The sequence below is a fragment of the Malania oleifera genome, chromosome 1 (genome assembly GCF_029873635.1).
Source record: "Malania oleifera isolate guangnan ecotype guangnan chromosome 1, ASM2987363v1, whole genome shotgun sequence".
In the NCBI taxonomy this organism is placed as follows: Eukaryota; Viridiplantae; Streptophyta; class Magnoliopsida; order Santalales; family Ximeniaceae; genus Malania; species Malania oleifera.
In genome coordinates this window covers 66,077,197-66,094,508 of record NC_080417.1, presented here as the reverse complement: position 1 = coordinate 66,094,508, position 17,312 = coordinate 66,077,197, and the positions used below count along the sequence as shown (strand labels likewise).

Here is a 17,312-nt window from a genome sequence, read left to right as displayed (position 1 = left end):
AGCTACCAATCGACGTAACCGATAACAAAACACAATAAAGACTCAAACTTCAATCAGATAAACCCTAACTAAAAAAAAAAAACCTTTTTTTTCTTCCTTTTTTTTTTAGATTTTCCCTTATTTATTTATTATATATTTTAAGAGAATGATAAATAAAAACAATCAATTTAAATTCTTCAAAGCTAATGAGAATGTTAATTAAAAGTAAGATAAATAAATAATGATTAAACTTCAACTTCAGAAGAAAGAAAAAAAAAATATTAAAATCACATAACCCAATATTCAAATCCTAAACTACACAATGAACCTTAATAAAAAAAAAAATAAAACATTCAATTGCAAATTAAAAAGAAGAGGAAAGAAAAGAAAAAGGAAGAGAGAGAGAGAGAGAGAGAGAGAGAGAGAGAAGTTGGCTCGGTTTGTTCTTGAAGAGCCTGAGGAATAGAGGATGGCCTCGGCTGCTGTAGTTCTCGTGCTCGGTTGCAGGCAGGTCCTCGGCAAGTTGCTGGTATGGGCAGTGGTCATGGGTTCTCCTGTAGATTCTGCTGCAGGCTGGAGTGTGGTCTGGCTGGGGTGCCGGGTGTGGCTGGATGCTCACAGGTTGCTGCAGTTGGTCGAGGTACTCCAAGGGGTTGCTGTTCAGTGGAGTTGCTGGTGGGAAGCAGAGGATGGTGGTGTGGAGCTCGGGTGCTTCTGCTGTGGGGAGCAGTCTGTGGAGGGTGCTGTGCTCGGTTGCAGAGGGGTGGAGCAGGAGAGCAGCAAGGGAGCAGATACAGGGAGACTAAGAGAAAAACTGAGGGGGAGAGGAAAAGAGTTCGAGGGAGAGACAAAGAGAAGAAAAAGTATATGGAAGATGGAAGGAGAGCCAATCAAAAGAGAGAGAGCAAGGAAAGAAAGAAAACAAAAACAGAGCAAGAGAGGGTGCGGGGGCACACACGGGAGCAGAGGAAAACAACACAGGAGAAGGGGAAATACTAGAGGAAGAAAAAGGAAAAGAGGGAAAGAGAACAAAGAAGAGAGATCAGAGAAAGAGCAAGCAGAAAAGAAAAAAAACAAACTAAAGAAGAAGAAGAAGAAGAAGAAGAAGAGGAGAATAAGAAGAAGAAGAAGAACTAAGGGAAAAACAGGGAAGAGAAGAGGATACCCAAGGAGCTGCGCTAGAAGAGTTTAAAAAGAGAAGAAAGAAGCCTTACCCGGTTTAGCCAACCCGACCCGGCCATGCATGGCTGGTTCACATCAAATATTCATTCAAATATATTTTTTTATTTTCTCATTTATTTATTCTCTGTTTGTCGCAGATCTGACTCTTCTGGAGCTAGTATCTCACAAAACTTAAAACTCGAAAGTTGTAGATGATCCTTTTCTCTTTCTCTAAAAATTTGAATCATCTCGATCGGAGCTTATACAGAAAATTTATGCATAAAATACGAACAGGTGTCGGTTTTGGTTCCTAGAAATTTTCCTGCGATAAAAAATTACCAAAACTTCATAAATAGTGCAATAAAGTTCAAGAATGATGATTTTGGCACTTTATTAAAATATTGGACAATTTTGGACATTTAATTAAAAATATAAACCGTAAAGCTCGGGTTAAACGTCCAATTACGCAGTTTCGGTGCGTAATCACACCTCCCAACTAACGTTTTGTTAGTCTCTAGAAAATGACGTGAATAAATTTCAAGGCGGTGTTTACAAGTACATACTCTGGTGATCATGAAATCAATGCACATGCGATATAACTATACCACTTCACATACAAGAACATAACTGAATTTCACACAAGCTTGTTCATATTCAATGCACACGACTCCAAAACCCATCACCCATGCAAGTTTCATCGTTTATATGTCATTTAAGAGCATTATACTCACATGAAGTTAATTAGTGGCACATTCAGAGTTAATGCAAGCATATAAGTTCGAGTATAAATAGGTAAACTCTCAAGGTGTGTGTGATGTGTGTGACTCAGTGCACCTAGGACGCCAGTGGACACCTATAGAACAGTCGCTTTGACTCGGCCTAACTGGTATACCCTCAAGAATACTCAAAGAAAATGGGTTCACTCATCATATGTGAGGAGGAGTGTCGCGATCAAACATCCCACATATTAAAAGGAACAACGCTAAGTATATGGAGTGGACTAGTATGGAAAGGATCTAGCCTATCTATGAGGTGTTGGGTCCTTCACCCTAGAATCTTCTCACCTACTCGCCAAATCCAACTAAGACCACCCTAGATCAACTCATTCACAAACTTGTCGTGAATACATCTGAGGCATTAATCGGTTGAAGAATCTTCATACGTGGAAAACATGCGTCGTCCTTGACTTTTTGTGATATGTATTTGGGCCGGCATTGACATTTCATTTCATGCGCATGTGTATTGCTTATTTTTTTCCTGCTCATTCTTTATTTTCTGTCTTTTTCTTGAGCAATAAGGACAATATTACACTTCTTTTGTAATCTTCATACCATCAATGGGAATTGAGCTCGAATAGGAGTTCATGAATTAAGTCTATCTCTAGGGGTGGCTCAGCCTTTACATTTTGAGTAGGCTACAAGACCTAGGTTTCTATCTCCCCACTAGGTGTCACCTCCAGGATAGCATATCAAAACATAGACTAGTTTACAAAGGAATCATCCAGAAAAAGAGAATTGAGTTCCATGAACTCTGATTTGATATTAACGCTCAAAAGGATGATAAATAGCTCAAGGATATCTCACAAGGTGTCATAGTCTCCACGGGTGCTCTCTCAGTACTCACAGGAAACCCTAAGTGCAATGAATCATGTGAATGTGTTTATTCAGCCTCGTGAGATGCCGTATAAATACAGGAAATTATATAGTCAAATTAACACGAATGTACTACCAATCAATTCTTCATGGAGTCATAAGATCATATAATGAGAAACTAGGCATGATTGACTCAAGTGTGTCATTCTTAAGTTATACACAAGTATGTGAAGGGTATACACAGTGTTAAGCATGGCATAGTGCAATGTAATTCCTCAGTGCTCCTCCTTTCTTTCTCTCTCTTTTTGATGATTTAAAAAAAAAAAAAAAAAAACTCGGTACGTGTACGTGCACAATGTTACATGCGAATGCTCACCCCCCCCTAACTTAAGTGGAACATTGTCCTCAATGTGAAAGCGCAGGGGAAATAAAATTGTGCACGGTAAACAACTAATAGAAAAGTACTACTGACTAATGTAACAAGAAAGAAAAGTGAAAAACACAACTAAAACAAATAAACGAAAAAAATAAAAATAAAAATAAAAATAAAACAGTAGCATAGAAAGGTAAGAGGACTCCCCTAGGGTCTTGCAAAAGCAAGACCTCTTTGTCGACATCGAATAGGGTCATGAAAGGCTTTAGGCACTGTCCATTGACTGTGAAGCAGTTGCCATTCTTCGAATCTACAATCTCTACCGCACCATGAGAATGAACTTTTGCAACAATATACGGACCACCCCACCGGGATTTCAATTTCCCAGGAAACACATGCAATCGGGAGTTATAGAGTAGCACTTGTTGAGAAGGGAAAAGTTGTTTTTCTTTGATGTTCCTATCATGTGGCAACTTCATCCGATCCTTAGCCAAACGAGCATTATAATAAGCGTCCCTTCGAGATTCTTCAAGCTCGCATACCTGCAATTTTCTTAAACCTGTGGCATCATCAAGTGAAAGGTTAATCTGTTTGATAGCCCATAACGCACGATGCTGAATTTCAACAGGTAAATGACATGCCTTACCGTATACTAACCTGTAGGGAGACATCCCTAAGTTTGTCTTGAAAGCTGTTCGGTAGGCCCACAGTGCGTAAACAAGTTTTTCTGACCAGTCCTTACGATTAGGGCGCACGGTTTTCTCAAGGATCGTTTTGATCTCTCTATTGGCCAATTCAGCTTGACCATTGGTCTGAGGGTGGTAAGGGGCGGAGACTTTGTGGGTTACACCATATTTTTGCATGAGTTTTTCAAAAGGTTTGTTATAGAAATGGGACCCTCCATCACTAATGATTGCCTTGGGCATGCCAAAGCGTGCAAATAACTCTTTGAGAAAACGTATGACAACCTTGTGGTCATTGGTTCGACAAGGTATTGCCTCCACCCATTTAGAAACATAGTCCACAACGACCAAAATGTAAGAATGCCCAAAAGAAACGGGGAAAGGTCCCTTAAAATCAATACCCCAACAATAAAAAATCTCAAGAGTCAATATAGGGGACATAGGCATTTCATTCTTGGCAGTGATTTTTCCTAATTTTTGACAGGCCTCACATGCTTTACAAAAATTTTCAACATCTTTAAACATGGTAGGCCAGTAAAGTCCACTTTGTAATATTTTTGAAACAGTTTTCTTAGCAGCAAAGTGGCCTCCACATGTCTCACCATGGCAGAAATGCATCACGGAACTAAATTCATCATCTGGAACACATCTACGCACCAACTGGTCGAAACAATATTTGAACAGGTATGGATTATCAAAATAATAATGTCTTACCTCATTTAGGAACTTACGCTTGTCCTGAGGGAGCTAATGGTCTAGCATCCAGTCAATGACGAGATAATTCACAATGTCGACGAACCATGGAGCGCGTGACATAGCAAAGAGACGTTCATCAGGAAAGTCATCATTCAAGGGAGGGGACACCAGTACCTCGGGTAGCTGCAACCGAGAAAGATGGTCAGCTACAAAGTTTTCCATGCCCTTTTTATCGCGTATGGTGATATCGAATTCCTGGAGGAGTAGAATCCACCTGGCTTGGCGTCCTTCTTTGCTAATAAATATTTCAAAGCAGAGTGGTCAGTAAAAATAATGAAAGGTGCACCAATGACATAAGAACAAAATTTTTCTAAAGCAAAAACAACAGCTAGCAATTCCTTCTCAGTGGTAGTATAATTTCTCTGAACATCATTCAAAGTTCGACTAGCATAATAAATAACCGATGGCTTGTTATCAATTCGTTGACCTAGAACCGCGCCAAGAGCGTAGTCGCTAGCGTCGGTCATGATCTCAAATGGCAAGTCCCACCGAGGAGGTTGCATGATGGGCGCAATAGTCAAATGTTGCTTTAGTGTTTCAAAAGCCTGTTGACAATCATCGGTCCACAAAAATTCAATTTCATTTTGCAACAAGGTACATAATGGTTTAGCAATACTACTGAAACCCTTAATAAAGCGTCTATAGAAACCGGCATGACCAAGGAATGAGCAAATATCCCGGACTGTCTTAGGGACAGGTAATTGAGAAATCAGCTCTACCTTGGCCCTATTAACTTCAATACCATGCTCAGAAACCAAATGTCCAAGTACTAAACCACTACGTACCATAAATTGACATTTTTCCCAGTTTAGAAGTAAATTCTTTTCCTTACATCTTTTCAAAATCGTAATTAAATGTGTTAAACAATGATCAAAAGACTTACCGAACACAGAAAAGTCATCCATAAAAATTTCGCACATATCATCTAACATATTAGAGAAAATACTCATCATATAGTGTTGGAAAGTAGCAGGGGCATTGCATAGACCAAATGGCATTTTGCAGAAAGCAAAGGTTCCAAAGGGACAAGTGAAGGTAGTCTTCTCTTGGTCCTTAGGTGCTACGGAAATTTGATAGTAACCAGAAAATCCATCCAAGAAACAATAAAAAGAATTACTAGCTACTTTCTCTAATATCTGATCTAGGAAAGGTAACGGGAAATGATCTTTTCGGCTAGCCGAATTCAATTTACGATAATCAATGCACATTCTCCAACTCATTACTTTCCTAGATGGAATCAATTCTCCATTAGCATTTTCAATGACAGTCAAACCAGATTTTTTTGGAACTACCTGTGTTGGGCTTACCCATTTGCTGTCGGAGATTGGATAGATGATGTCAACAGCTAATAATTTCAGCACTTCATTTTTTCCACCTCTTTCATGGCTGGATTTAGCCTCCTTTGTGCATCTTGAACTGGTTTAGCGTCTCCTTCGAGGAAGATGTTATGAGTGCAAATGGAAGGGTCGATACCCTTGATGTCAGCAATGGTCCATCCAATCGCTCTTCGATGTTCTCGAAGTACCTGCAATAATTTAGTTTCCTGTTCATGAGTAAGGTGTGAAGAAATTACCACAGGGAATGTGCCATCTACTGGACCCAAGAAAGCATATTTCAGCTCGGTAGGCAATGGTTTCAACTCAAGTGTTGGAATTTCTTCTGCGGACGACTTCAGAATTTCTGGTAGGTCAATGGCCTCAAATGTTGGCTTACGCCAACTACTTGTATAACTCACATCAAACATATGAGGACCACAATCTGGGATCTGCTCTTCTGATTCTAGCAATAATTCATCAATCCCTTCAAACTACGCAAAAGAGTCATTTTCAAGTGTGGCATCGACGTCGAGTACCGACAGTAGCTCTGAAATGTCTAAGTCATCTATCACATCAACTGCATGAGTATCTACATCATCACACCCACTTGACATCCTATGAGCATTAAAAACATTCATTTCCAGTGTCATGTTCCCAAATGTGAGCTTTAGGACTCCGCTCCGACAGTTAATTAGGGCGTTTGAAGTAGCAAGGAATGGTCGCCCCAAAATGACAGAAGCCTGATAAATGGTGGAAACAGGCTGCTACATATCTAAAACAACGAAATCCACGGGATAGTAAAATTTGTCAACCTGAACCAAAACATCCTCAATAATACCTCGTGGAGCCTTTACAGATCTGTCTGCCAACTGTAGCATCATAGTAGTTCTCTTCAATTCACCTAAACCCAGTTGGTTATATAATGAAGACGGAAGCAGATTCACACTACTCCCTAGGTCAAGTAGAGCTCTCCCGATACGAGATTCACCAATCATGATTGGTATCATAGGGGACCCAGGATCTCTAAGTTTCTGTGAAGTCTGACTAAGAATCAATGCACTGACCTGCTCAGTTAAGAAAGCCTTTTTCTTCACATTTAATTTCCTTTTTACTATGCATAGGTCTTTCAGAAATTTTGCATAGGCTGGGATTTGTTGTATGGCATTTAAAAGTGGAATATTGATTTTTACCTGCTTGAATATCTCTTGAATCTCTATATAATACTTGTTCTTTTGTCCAAATGTCAAACACTGAGGGTATGGTACCACAGGTTGGTATTCCTTAACTGGCTCATCCTCTTTATTATCTGACTTTGTTAAACTTGAGCTGGCCTCATTTGATTTTTCTTTTCCTTTATCTGTCTCATTTGTCACCTCAGGTGTCGGCGTGGTTGTTTGTTGGTCAGTGGCCATTTCAGGATGGGGAACTTCCTTTCCACTTCGCAAAGTAATAACTGCTTTTGCTTACTCAAACGTATCCTCTGAAACATTGTGCACGGACTGTTGTGGCTATCTATATACCTAGGGTTTAGGCTGAGGCTGTGTAGGGAATTTTCCTTTTTCCAGGGGTATTAAGCTGTGTACTCATCTTGCTTATGGCATCATTTAGTTCTCCATTGGTCGTAACTTGCATTTGCATGAATTGCTGGAGAATGGTTGCCACCTGCGCTACGCTATCATCTGAAGCTTCCTTTACTAGAATGGGGACTAAAGCTGGTTGGAATCTTGGTGGTGCGTAGCTCCGAGAAAACTGTTGTGGTTGATACTGCGGTTGAGGAGCTATGACTGGATTGTATGTCGGTTGCGGAGGCGGTGCATATGATTGAGGTGCCTGCTGATATCATGAAGATGATGGACCAAGCTGATCATTTCTCCATTGAAGGTTTGGATGATTCCGCCACCCCGGGTTGTAAGTGTTTGAGAGTGGCTGATTCTGCGTTTTGTTAACCCAATTTGCCGATGACACCTGATCAGATCTTCTCTCTTGCAACACAAGTAAGAATTGACAATCCTGAGGTCTGTGGTCTGAAGTCTCACAAATCGTGCAAATCTCAGCTTTCGACTTTTCGGATTCCATGACTTCCAATTTTTTAGATAACGTAGCTACAAGGGCCTGTAAGCTAGTGTCCTCTTTAACCTCATATCTGCCCCCGCCACTGATTGCTCGGATAGGTTGGGCAACTATCGGCACCCGTTCAGGTCATGTGTTCCACTGTTGGGCACTCTCAGCAAGATAGTCTAAAAATGATAAGCTTTCGTCTGGTTCCTTACGGAAGAACATCCCATTGCACATAGACTGGACAAATTGTTTGCACACAGGGGTTAAAGCAGTAAAAAAATAATTCACTAACCTCCATGATTCGAAACCATGGTGCGGGCATATGTTCATCAAGTCCTTGAATCTCTCCCAATATGCCTGGAATGTCTCGCCATATTTTTGCATGAACTGACTGATCTGCTCCTACAGGTACTGAGTTCTCTGAAGAGGAAAGAACTTATGTAAGAACTCACACTGCATTTCAACCCAGCTAGTAATAGAGTTAGGGCGCAAAGAATTAACCAGATTTACAAACGCAATTTAATGTATTTATCAGTCCTAGCCCTATTAATGAAAGTGGTGCAAACCATCTCAAAGTCTGTCAAGTGTTGGTACGAACTCTCAGAGTCCATCCTGTGAAATTAGGGAATCACAGATAACATGCCATGCTTAAGAGTGAAATTCAATGCATCTTGTGGCAACACAATGCATGAAGGTGTAGATGTGCGTGTAGGCTGTAGAAAATCTTCAAGTGTACGTGGTGCGTGTGCAACCATAGCTTCTTCAAAATAATGGCCAAATAGATTATTCAACTCAAATTTAGAATCACCCGTAGGACTAACAGGTAAACAGTCAGACTCGGTGCTATGTGTATCCCTACTGGTGCTAGGTGAAAGTCTACACAATCGATTCGAATTATCTCGAACCTAGGGCATCAAACATCACAATCGCCAGCAGAAATCCACTAACACGGCAACAAAAAATTTTTTTTTTTTTTCAATTTTTCAATTTTCAATTTTTTTCATTTTTCTATTTAATAAAAGAAAATAAAAAAAATTATTTGGGAAAACACAAAATTCGAAATGAAAACTGGTAATTCCCCGGCAACGGCACCAAAAACTTGACTCACTCGAAAAATGAGCAGCTCGAAAGCTATCCCAAGTATAGGAGTTACGTCGTGTAATATTAAGCCTAAGGGCTAGATCGTCTCCTCAGGGAATGCATTTTAATCTCAATTTCACGTTCTCCCAATCAAAAATAAAACTGTACTGAACTCAGTTCAGATTCGGGGAATTCAAGATTGCTGAGATTTATTCTGACCAATTAAAATAACAGACAATTTAAAAACTTAAAACTAACAAGTACTAAATTAACGAACTAAGATGGAAACCCTAATCTACTCAAAGAAACATTGGGACATGCGCTAATTAAAGATGGCAACTTTGAACATGTAATTAAATATGCAGGAATGGAAACTCAATCAACACATACGTGCGTAATAAAAATCGGATCTTTAACACGAATCAAGAATGCGAATTAAAATTAAGCTACCAATCGACGTAACCGATAACAAAACACAATAAAGACTCAAACTTCAATCAGATAAACCCTAACTAAAAAAAAAAACCTTTTTTTTTCTTCCTTTTTTTTTATTTTATATTTTCCCTTTTTTTATTTATTATATATTTTAAGAGAATGATAAATAAAAAAAATCAATTTAAATTCTTCAAAGCTAATGAGAATGTTAATTAAAAGTAAGATAAATAAATAATGATTAAACTTCAACTTCAGAAGAAAGAAAAAAAAATATTAAAATCACATAACCCAATATTCAAATCCTAAACTACACAATGAACCTTAATAAAAAAAAAATAAAACATTCAATTGCAAATTAAAAAAAAGAGGAAAGAAAAGAAAAGAAAAGAAAAAGGAAGAGAGAGAAAGAGAGAGAGAAGTTGGCTCGGTTTGTTCTTGAAGAGCTTGAGGAACAGAGGATGGCCTCTACTGCTGTAGTTCTGGTGCTCGGTTGCAGGCAGGTCCCCGGCAAGCTGCTGGTATGGGCAGTGGTCATGGGTTCTGCTGTGGATTCTGTTGCAGGCTGGAGTGTGGTTTGGCTGGAGTGCCGGGTGTGGCTGGATGCTCACAGGTTGCTGCGGTTGGTCGAGGTACTCCAGGGGGTTGCTGTTCGGTGGAGTTGCTGGTGGGAAGGAGAGGATGGTGGTGTGGAGCTCGGGTGCTTCTGCTGTGGGGAGCAGTCTGTGGAGGCTGTTGTGCTCGGTTGCAGAGGGGTGGAGCAGGAGAGCAGCAAGGGAGCAAATACAGGGAGACTAAGAGAAAAACTGAGGGGGAGAGGAAAAGAGTTCAAGGGAGAGACAAAGAGAAGAAAAAGTATATGGAAGAAGGAAGGAGAGCCAAACAAGAGAGAGAGAGCAAGGAGAGAAAGAAAACAAAAACAAAGCAAGAGAGGGTGCGGGGGCACACACGGGAGCAGAGGAAAACAACACAGGAGAAGGGGAAAAACCAGAGGAAGAAAAAGGAAAAGAGGGAAAGAGAACAAAGAAGAGAGATCAGAGAAAGAGCAAGCAGAAAAGAAAAAAAACAAACTAAAGAAGAAGAAGAAGAAGAGGAGGAGGAGAATAAGAAGAAGAAGAAGAACTAAGGGAAAAACAGGGAAGAGAAGAGGATACCCAAGGAGCTGCACTGGAGGAGTTTAAAAAGAGAAGAAAGAAGCCCTACCCAGTTTAGCCAACCCGACCCGGCCATGCATGGCCGGGTCACATCAAATATTCATTCAAATATATTTTTTTATTTTCTCATTTTATTTGTTCTCTGTTCGTCGCAGATCTGACTCTTCTGGAGCTAGTATCTCACAAAACTCAAAACATGAAAGTTGTAGATAATCCTTTTATATTTCTCTAAAAATTTGAATCGTATCGATCGGAACTTAGACGGAAAAGTTATGTTTGAAATACAAATAGGTGTTGGTTTTGGTTCCCAGAAATTTTCCTGCGACAAAAAGTTACCATAACTTCATAAATAGTGCAATAAAGTTCAAGAATGATGATTTTGGCACTTTATTAAAATATTGGACAATTTTGGACATTTAATTAATAATATAAACTATAAAGCTCGGGTTAAACGTACAATTACACAGTTTTGGTGCGTAATTAGGACCATCGCAATGCTTTGTTTTAATTAAACAGTCGGATTCCCCTTGTCCATAGCAATTCTGAGTTGACTATTCCACGCCCGAGGAAGGCCCCCAAAGGAGCCGTTCCCAATTCGTCCCCCGAACAACACGTGACGAACCGCTCTCGCCGTGAGAGCAACTTTAGTGGTCCATTGACAGCTGATGGTTTCGAGACTGGGACCCCCGTGCCCAGCCCTCTGAACCAATCCTTTTCCCGAGGTTACAGATCCATTTTGTCGACTTCCCTTGCCTACATTGTTCCATTAACCAAAGGCTATTCACCTTGGAGACCTGATGCGTTTATGAGTATGACCGGGTGTGGACGGCACTCGGTCCTTCGAATATTTAAGGGCCACCAAGGGCGCACTGGATACTGCGCGACGTGCGGTGCTATTCCAGCCGCTGGACCCTATCTCCGGCTGAGCTATTTCCCGGGTGGGTAGGCTGTTAAACAAAAAAGATAACTCTTCCAGAGGCCCACGACGACATCTCCGGACTTCCTAACGTTACTGTCAATGGTCACATCCCGGTTCAAGAATTTTAACTCGATTCCCTTTCGAAGTCCGCGCACTCGGCGGTATCAATGAGCTTCCCCTGCTTCTTAGGATCGACTAACCCATGTGCAAGTGTAATTCACATGGAACCTTTCCCCTCTTCGGCCTTCAAAGTTCTCATTTGAATATTTACTACTACCACCAAGATCCGCACCGACGGCAGCTCCACCTAGGCTCACGCCCAAGGTTTTACAGCAACCGCCATGCCCTTCTACTCATCGAGACCTGGAAATTGCCTCGATGGCCGAGTATAGGTTGCGTGTTTTAGCGCCATCCATTTTCGGGGCTAGTTGATTTGGCAGGTGAGTTGTTACACCCTCCTTAGCGGATTTTGACTTCCATGACCACCGTCCTGCTGTCTTAATCGACCAACACCCTTTGTGGGTTCTAGGTTAGCGCGCAGTTAGACACCGTAACCCGACTTCCGGTTCAACCCGCATCGCCAGTTCTGCTTACCAAAAATGGCCCATTTGGAGCTACCAATTCCATAACATGGCTCAACAAAGCAGCCATGTTGTCCTACCTATTTAAAGTTTGAGAATAGGTCGAGGGCATTGCGCCTCCGATGCCTCTAATCATTGGTTTTACCTGATAGAACTTGACAAAGCTCCAACTATCCTGAGGGAAACTTTGGAGGGAACCAGCTACTAGATGGTTCGATTAGTCTTTCACCCCCATACCCAAGTCAGACGAACAATTTGCACGTCAGTATCGCTGCGGGCCTCCACCATAGTTTCCTCTAGCTTCGCTCAGCTTAGGCATAGTTCACCATCTTTCGGGTCCCGACAGGCATGCTCACACTCGAACCCTTCTTAGAAGATTAAGGTCGGCCAACGGTGCAACCCACAAGGGGATCCCACCAATTGGCTTTCCTTGCACCTTACGAGTTTACTCACTCGTTGACTCGCACACATGTCAGACTCCTTGGTCCGTGTTTCAAGACGAGTCGAATGAGGAGCCCATATTGCACGTATTAGCTCTAGAATTACTACGGTTATTCGAGTAGCAAATACCATCAAACAAACTATAACTGATTTAATGAGCCATTCGTAGTTTCATAGTCTGAATTAGTTCATACTTACACATGCATGGCTTAATCTTTGAGGCAAGCATATGACTACTGGCATGATCAACCAGGTAGCATTCCTTATCGACACTGACACCATGTGAGCCTAAAAGGCAATCAAAGCAAGTGTCGTCATCGTGTATTGCATCAAGTGATAAACAATTGGTTAAGGGCACATTGGAGTGTAAACCCCATCCCCGCACAAGGTTCTGTATCCGAGAGCACGATCAATTGAACCCAAACAAACCATGAGCATAAAACACACAAGTGAAGCATATGCATGGATCGTAGGGGTTGCTTCTAGGTTCACCATACACCCCGAAAAGAGGCGTATGGCAAAAATAGTGACATCAATCGATAATTCCTTCAACTTAGATAGGCAACACAGGAATCAATATTTTTCCCAAGGAAGCAATTCACTTGAAGCAACAATGAAAAGGAATGCACGAGTACAGTTCTGGACATAAGCAAAGAACCAGCAAACTTGCACAAACCAATGGCCACTCACACACCATCGCGTACACTTGACCATAACCCAAAAAAATGCAATGTAATTCACTAGGCAAAAAGCCTTGCGCAAATGTACACACATTAAGTAGGATTGTAGAAGCACCGCTAGGTGCAACAGCAACATAACAAACAATTCCTTAGAGAACATGCTTCAAGAATGAAAGAGCATAGGGAATGCATGTAAACAAAAATAAGATATTATATTAGCTTTAAATGAAAGCAATCAACATCCAATGTCAACAATACAGGCATCAATGGCTATCATAAAACAAATAAAATAGCATAATTGTATAAACCACTACACATCCGCGCATGGCCATGAATAGTTGTGTCAACGATAGGGATTTGGTTAACCGCATGGCCCAATGATGACAAATCTAAATGTCAACAACGTGAACTATACATCCGTGCATGGCCACAAATGGTTGTGTCAATGATAAGCATTTGGTTAACCACATAGCCAAACGATGACAAATTCGAATGTCAACAATTTCCACCACACATCCGCGCATAGCCACGGATGGTTGTCAACAATAAGCATTTGGTTAACTGCATGGCCCAACGATGACAAATTCGAATGTTAACAATTTCCACTACACATCAGCGCATGGGCACGAATGGTTGTCAACGATAAGCATTCGGTTAACCACATGGCCCAACGATGAAAAATCCGAATGTCAACAATTCCCGCTACACATCCGCGCATGGCCACGGATGGTTGTCAACGATAAGCATTTGGTTAACCGCAAGGCCCAACGATGACAAATTCGAATGTCAACAATTTTCACAACACATCCATGCATGGCAACGAATGGTTGTCAACGATAAGCATTTGGTTAACTGCATGGCCCAACGATGACAAATCCAAATGTCAACAATTCCCACTACACATCTGCGCATGGCCACGAATGGTTGTCAACGATAAGCATTTGGCTAACCGTATGGCCCAACGATGACAAATCCAAATGCCAACAATTCCCACTACACATTCGCACATGGCCACAAATGGTTGTCAACGATAAGCATTTGGTTAACCGCATGGCCCAACGATGACAAATCCAAATGTCAACAATTCCCACTACACATCCGTGCATAGCCACGAATGGTTGTCAGCGATAAGCATTTGGTTACCCACATGGCCTAACGATGACAAATCCGAATGTCAACAATTCCCGCTACACATCTGCGCATGGCCATGGATGGTTGTCAACGATAAGTATTTGGTTAGCCGCATGGCCCAATGATGACAAATTCAAATGTCAACAATTTTTACAACACATCCATGCATGGCTACGAATGGTTGTCAACGATAAGCATTTGGTTAACCGCATGGCCCAACGATGACAAATCCAAATGTCAACAATTCTCACTACACATCAGCACATGGCCATGAATGGTTGTCAACGATAAGCATTTGGTTAACCGCATGGCCCAACGATGACAAATCCAAATGTCTACAATTCCCACTACACATCTGCGCATGGCCACGAATGGTTGTCAACGATAAGCATTTGGTTAACCGCATGGCCCAATGATGACAAATCCAACTGTCAACAATTCCCACTACGAATCCGCGCATGGCCACGAATGGTTGTCAATGATAAGCATTTGGTTAACCGCATGGCCCAACGATGAAAAATCCATAGGTCAACAATTCCCACTACACATCAGCGCATAGCCACGAATGGTTGTCAACGATAAGCATTTCATTAAGTGCATGGCCCAACGATGACAAATCCAAATGTCAACAATTCCACTACACATTCGCACATGGCCACGAATGGTTGTCAATGACCGCATGGCCCAACGATGACAAATTCAAATGTCAACAATCTCCATTACACATCCGCGCATAGCCACAGATGGTTGTCAACGATAAGCATTTGGTTAACCGCATGGCCCAATAATGACAAATCCAAATGTCAATAATTTCCGCTACCCATCTACGCATGGCCACGGATGGTTGTCAACGATAAGCATTTGGTTAACCGCATGGCCCAACGATGACAAATCCGAATGTCAACGATTCCCGCTACACATCCGCGCATGGGCACAGATGGTTGTCAACGATAAGCATTTGGTTAACTGCATGGCCCAATGATGACAAATTCGAATGTCAACAATTCTCACTACACCTCCGTGCATGGCCACGAATGGTTGTCAACGATAAGCATTTTGTTGACCGCATGGCCCAACGATGACAAATCCGAATGTCAACAATTCCCACTACACATCTGCACATGGCCACGAATGATTGTCAACGATAAGCATTTGGTTAACCGCATGACCCAACGATGAAAAATTTGAATGTCAACCATTTCCACTACACATCCGCGTATGGGCACGGATGGGTATGAACAATAAGCATTTGGTTAACCGCATAGCCCAACGATGACAAATTCGAATGTCGACAATTTTCACTACACATTCATGCATGGCCACGGATGGTTATCAACGATAAGCATTTGGTTAACCGCATGGCCTAATGATGACAAATCCGAATGTCAACAATTCCCACTGCACATCCGCGCATGCCCACGAATGGTTGTCAACGATAAGCATTTGTTTAACCGCATGAACCAACAATGACAACATGAGTGTCAACGATGCCCAGACCATGTCAACAAAGGGCCATGCGGCCATCCCATCATTGACAAGTTCTTGAGCACCTTCCCCCCCCCCCCCCCCCTAAAGAGCTTTATATGCCATTTTGGATCAAGCACAAGGAAACATCAACTTGTCCGAGGAGTCCTACTAGGGTTTTTTTAGGAAATTATCAATATTTTTAAGATATGTTTTCCATTATAGGAAGGGATTAACAAAGGCTACCTTCAAAAAAAATTTTGGAATTTTCTGGGTTCCGGTGTAATTATTATTAATTTTTGAATTAAAAATAGGTAAAATTCAATAAAAATAGTAAACAAATTTAGAAAATTATGAAACTTTTTGGAGAGGTAGAGGGTAATATTATGAGGCCGTAGGTAACTTTTTTTTTTTTTTTGATTTTACAGTCCAATAGGTGAAGAAAAATTATGAGGAAGTTTGTGTGCATGTCACGCAGTTTGGTTCGGTTTTATGAAAGGAGAGTACAATTTTTGGGAGATGTTTCATATTATGGGAAGGGCATAGCAAAGGCTACCTCTAGAAAAAACATCTGAATTTTTCGGGTTCCGGTGTAGTTATTATTAATTTTTGAATTGAAAAAAAGGAAAATTAATGAAAAATAGCAAATAAATTTGAAAAATTATGAAAATTTGTGGGGAGGTAGATCGTTTCATGTGGAGTCCGTAGGTACTTGGATTTTGGGTTTTTCACTTTGGGAAGACTAGAAACATGCCGTGGAAGGCAGTAGTGCACGGGGCGCGGGTTGGTTTGGTTTTTTTTTTTTTTTTTGTCGTTGGGCCTTCAAGGAGGATGCATCATGGCTTCCTTCCAAGGGGCTTGCCACACACACACTAGGTCATGCACTATCCATGTCATGTCATGTCATGTCAAGCACTAGCCACACACACTAGGCCATGCACTAACCATGTCTTGCCGTGTCATGTCAAGTACTAGCCACACACACTAGGCCATGCACTAACCATGTCATGCCGTGTCATGTCAAGTTGTGTCATGTCATGCCGTCTCATGTCAAGTACTAGCCACACACACTAGGTCATGCACTAACTATGTCATGTCGTGTCATGTCAAGTCAGGTCATGTCATGTCATGTCAAGTTGTGCTATGTCATGCACTAACCATGTCAGACCATGTCATGTCATGTCGTGTCATGTCAAGTACTTGCCACACGCACACTAGGACATGCACTAACCATGTCATGCCATGTCATTTCAAGCACGAGCCACACACACTAGACCATGTACTAACCATGTCATGCCGTGTCATGTCAAGTACTAGCCACACACACTAGGCCATGCACTAACTATGCCATGCACTAACCATGTCATGCCATATCGTGTCATGTCAAGCACTAGCCACACACACTAGGCCATGCACTAACCATGTCATGCCATGTTATGTCGCGCCATGTCAAGTACTAGCCACACACACTAAGCCATGCACTAACCATGTCATGCCGTGTCATGGATTGTC

At 41.5% G+C, this 17,312-nt stretch overlaps 2 pseudogenes; both read left to right on the top strand.

Moving 5' to 3' along the window:
• LOC131166645 (uncharacterized) overlaps positions 1 to 978 on the top strand; it is a 29,250-nt pseudogene extending 28,272 nt beyond the window's left edge.
• A 7,244-nt stretch (positions 979 to 8,222) lies between these two features.
• On the top strand, positions 8,223 to 8,322 carry LOC131147391 (small nucleolar RNA R71; annotated as a pseudogene).
• Positions 8,323 to 17,312: the final 8,990 nt, after the last annotated feature.